Source organism: Cephus cinctus, unplaced genomic scaffold, assembly GCF_000341935.2.
Source record: "Cephus cinctus unplaced genomic scaffold, Ccin1 Ccin1_scaffold0126, whole genome shotgun sequence".
Taxonomy (NCBI): Eukaryota; Metazoa; Arthropoda; class Insecta; order Hymenoptera; family Cephidae; genus Cephus; species Cephus cinctus.
This window is the reverse complement of record NW_014332860.1, coordinates 440,808-445,825: the sequence shown is the minus strand read 5'-3', so window position 1 is coordinate 445,825 and position 5,018 is coordinate 440,808. Positions and strand designations below refer to the sequence as shown.

Here is a 5,018-nt window from a genome sequence, read left to right as displayed (position 1 = left end):
AATAGAAATTGGGGGGGGGGGGGGGGAATAATGTCTATCCTAAGCAATATCATCGGAGACTATCTGTATCCTTCGCCATTTCTATGTATTCATTTGACAATATTCTACAACTTTCTGGTACAGTACGTATTAGACGGTATCTGCATCTCTCGGTTTCCTTTTTTCTTTTCAGCAATAAGAAAAATAATGTTGCAGGCAGAAAGGTCTGAAATTGCATCCATTATGATTTAGCCGACCTCGGTTGGATGGAAATACATACGATTTATTTGAGCCTGTATTTCCCAGCGCTTCAAGACTATGCAGATGCATTCTGTCTTGGCAAAGAAAATCCAACAGGACGAAACCATGAACGTGGCACGAACTTACCAGCTGTGTCCTTTCTATTTGTCTCTTCGCCAATGTCGCTAAAACGGCTACCATGTTTCTCCGGACGCAGCGTGTTTAAAGGAAATCCTAGGATTTTCCTAGAATTTTCCTAGAATTTTCCTAGGATGCCAATGAAGCCTTGGGTACCGTAATACGACGGCGGGGTGTTTGTTCATCTCGGGAAGAGTGAGAAATGGTTGGGGATTCGGTATGATACCGGGCAACCGAGGGATGAAGTGCTATAGAAAGAGAAACTGGTGGCTCTTTGAAGGCTCAGATAAGCCTTCTTTTGTGTCGAAGCGCCCCACACAATTTGTATCTACACATTTCTCATTGGTTTCCGCATACATTGTTGTTCAATCGTAAATCATATTTGTTACCAGTTCAAAACATTGTTCAAGTTACTTTTAATTTCACTTTCTTTTGCTCTGCTTAAACGCTCAACTATTTGTCAACTGTAAGTTTCAAATTGTCAGTTTGCTTTAAAAATATGTTTACGCAAATTTTATTTATTTTTCTTCAGTCTTAAAGCCTCATAGGCATCTTTGATAATGATACAACTTTAATATACAATTTTGAATTCGTTGTTTTGACGATTCTCGATTTAAAGTTGTTTGTACAATAGACATTGTATCAAAAGACGGGTGCTAATTTTCTTTCGAGCACGATTTTCCCTTTTCCTTGAGATCGTTTAGCTCTCAGAGTTTCCGGGAAAGATCACATTCTCGTGATGTTGAAATCAGGCTGTTTCCTGTCCTAAATTCATTCCTGAACCTTCAAGTGACAATCCGTCTGCTCATATTCAGCCCCAGAAGGCAACCTATGCAATCCTATAAACACCGGTGCACTCCTCTCTATTTGCTGAAGGATTCGACGGAATTTTAAGAAATCGTCACCATGTTCGAATTACGTGGAGAATACACGATAAATCGTGGTTAAAAGGACACGTGAAGTATTGGCGAGATCGATGAGGACAGAGAAATAAAAAAGGTAGCTGCGGTAGATTTAAACGGATAAAAACGTAAAAGATGATTTTTTAAATTTACAGAATCACTCCTGGATGTTTGCACATTCGGAGGATGGACATAAATGCAAATTCAAGGCTAACTTATCAAAGTGGACGAGTGAACGTGGCGAACTCTGAACTCTTATGAACTCTTCTCCATTTGACGTAAATGGTTCAAGTTGTTATATATACATATATGATGAAATCAGGGATAGCACTACTGATTTTCTTTTCTAAAGGACCGCGCAGAAGTGAAGAAAGAGAAAGGAAAAAAGAATTCAATTGTCCTGTCAACCGCGCATTCAATGCCATTGGGACTACCGTCTTTAGAAGGACCGGAAGTAACTGTTCCAAAGTCTGTTGGTCTTTCACAGAGTAATGGACGATGGACAATTTTATTTCTTGGTTCGGTAGCTCGAAACGAGAAGATATTGTCGACGCTGATTAAAGTGACTCTGCTCTGGGACTCTTTCACCTTAATAAATTAGTCTCTCGTCTGACCTATGTGAGTCCAACCATTAATTCAATCGAGAATTCATGCCTTCTTTACTGCCCGACATCGATAGTCGTTTCTACTTTTAACTCGTGCCTGTAACTTGTCTTTCCCTTAAGGGGTTAGGCCACTCTAGGATTTTCAAAAAATCGATTTTTTTTTTTTTTTTTTTTTTTGTTAAAAAGGTACCTCAGTATCTATAGAATTATATTACAAAAGATTATGTGCGTGAAAAATCCCTGAGTACTCGATTTTCGTATTCTAGATATTGAAACATTATTTATGTTCTGACTTTCTACAAACTTTAAACACGTTTATCTCAAAACTACATTTTTCAAGTCGGCCGGAACCATAACTCAAACAAATGTCGGCCGATTGACTTCAAATTTCAACTGTATATTTAAAATTACATTCTTTACGGCAGTACGTAGGATTTTTTCATTATGTTGCATAGTTCTTTTGTTATAAATAATTTTCTGACGATATTTCATAGGATTTTATACTTTTTTTTTTGAGAAATGCGCCATTTTGGCAAAAATCAATATATCGAAAAAAATCCTGCGTACTTCTATAGCTATTTTCGTAAATCCCTCGAAAAAACTTTGGTTTTTCATCGTAACTTGAAAATTACAGGACCTATTGGTCCGGCCGTTTACCCTCCAGAAATAAAGGCGTCATCGGAGAAATGCTGCACAGTCGCCATTTTAACATATATCGCTTTGAAAAAATTATTTTTTATAGTTTATTACTTGTATAATAAAGGTCTTATTTTGTAATTCCAATTTATTTCGTGGTTCCGATGAAAAAAATGCACGAAATAAGCCTACTTTATTCGCCTCTGGAGTGGCCTAACCCCTTAAAAGGAAAGTAAACGAGCCTAGTCATTTTCCTTACTAAATTGCGTTATCTTCCAGCTCCTTTGGAATCTCCAGTAGACGGAACAAACTACACCGTCAACCTATAATTACAGTACCAGTTAGTCAGCCAACTTAGAACACTATTAGGCTTCACAGAGAATGCGCAGTTAGATCTGCTAATTGCGAATATTAGACATATTATTAGAATATCTTAGTATAACTGAGTACTTTGTATCAGTCTGACGAATACAGCAAATTCCTGAGATTAATGATTTTAGCTACCCCGCTATGTCTGACTCTATTGGATAGTGACAGCAAACTTTCCACCGTCATCTTGAATAATCATCGTTCACGTCCTTGTGTAAACTTATATTCCAACTAGATAATGAATTGATTCTACTTCGTTCCCAGGGGGATACGTCAAGATTGTTAACTACGTTAGCGAATATTTACTGATAACAGCCAATAGCTAAACGCTCTCGATGGTTCTTCTTTAGTGCTATAAATTTATTTCGGACTCCTCAAATTCGACATAATTCAAACTAACTTATTGCGTATTGAAATATTTGCCATCCAACATCATAGTGCACTTTACTATTGCATTTGCGGCCATTCACGCACATCTCGATAATAATTACTCATGGTATCCAGTAGCTTGATCCTTCTGCCTGTTTAGCTAAACGAAATATTGCTCAAGCACATGTTCGATAATAATTATTAAATAATCCGATGGTATATGCACCTAAGCTCCATAAGGATATCATGCCAATTATTTTACATTTTGTACGTTGACAACGGACTGAAGATTTATTGCAAATGATAATTCTACACTGTTAAAAAAAATCTTTGGTAAAATTCATAAACATGTGCAGGAAGCTCTTTTACGGAAACCGTTTATGATATTTCAAAAAACACCATTGAATGTTAAATAACTTGTAAATTAAAAGTGAAGTCATCGAACAGTAATATTACAATTCAAGTATTGTAATTTTCAGTCCTAAATGTATGATTGCATTACGGTTGATTGAAAATTCTTATTTTACAACCTCTTATTAATAATCAGACTCGAATATATTATATTCGCTAAACGCATAATAAAATTAATGCTTGATTACAATTTTACAAAACAATCTACATTAATACTCATTTGCGTTACCTATATTCTAAATATTATATGGACCTATGTAGTAAGTTTCATCTTTTGTGTTGTAAATTTCTTAACTTTTTTAACAGTATACTGTGGGACCGAATTTTTTTATCTATATCTGATAAGAGAACTTTTTTGTACAATTTTTAATACGAGTATATGTATACTCTGACCATCAAGAGGTTTAATATATATAAGCATCGCCTAGAATTTAATCTTACCAAATACAAGCTGCACGTACTACTTGCCAGGCTACGTCAAATGTTCAGTGGGATATATAACTATATTAATTTTCTGATAAGAACACTTTTTCCAAAGTAAAGCTTGCGGTATCTCATGTTAATCTTAATCATTATAGTTTTTATAGTTCGCAGTAACTTCATGCGTTCCGGCGCTGTTCTTGCTTATTAAGGGGTGCATGCACCATAACTATTCATGACGCGGAGACCCGACATAAAGCAAAGCGTGGGATTACGCGAGAACCATAACGCATTCAAAACGCTTTAGAGCCACGGGTAAGCCAACGTCATTGTTGTCAACACGGCAGGACAAACGAAACCCCGAAACATATGATTCCCCTCTTCGTTGCCAATGCCTCTACCTCTGCGACCGCCTTTGTTTTTGCGGTTACAGCAACGTTGCATCGTTATGCAAATTCAACTCATGTTTATTCTTCGAGCCGTTTCTTTCCTTAGGGGTGCCTGCATCGCGTCAACCTATTTTCCTCTTTTTTTTTTGTGTGTGTTAAATTTTCAGATGTGACGTCATTGCAGAGCACCGACCACATTTTATACATGCATCAACTTACTTTACTCTACGTCACTTGTCAAAGTAAAAGCACGACGATCCTTTTTCATTTTTAAACTCGCAAGATCCTCCGGGTATACCGCATCGGTAAGGTGTACTCAGTGTCGGAATTATTAAATGGAAATGAAGATATATCGCAAGGAAATTGCGTCTGCTCTGAATCCTCGTCGCAAGGTAATATCGACCCTGAAATGTCTGCAAGATCATTGATAAATATTTGAAAACACATAGCCAATTGCAAAGCACCGTGAATACTATTCTTCCATTAGCCACATTTTATCCTCCCCAATCGTGAAGCAATATAAATGTACGCCTATGTACTGGATCCCCAATATTTTGGGT

At 36.8% G+C, this 5,018-nt stretch overlaps 1 protein-coding gene and 1 long non-coding RNA gene across 42 annotated transcripts in view; both read left to right on the top strand.

The window, feature by feature from the left end:
* The window catches only part of LOC107275200 (MAP7 domain-containing protein 1), a 119,830-nt gene that overhangs the window by 90,181 nt on the left and 24,631 nt on the right, over positions 1-5,018 (top strand). The gene's annotated exons all lie outside the window — the stretch shown is intronic.
* LOC112493673 lies at positions 810-3,721 on the top strand. The gene is made up of 4 exons (XR_003058240.1): positions 810-1,356; positions 1,415-1,537; positions 1,612-1,877; positions 2,780-3,721. It is a non-coding gene; the product is annotated as an uncharacterized LOC112493673 (long non-coding RNA).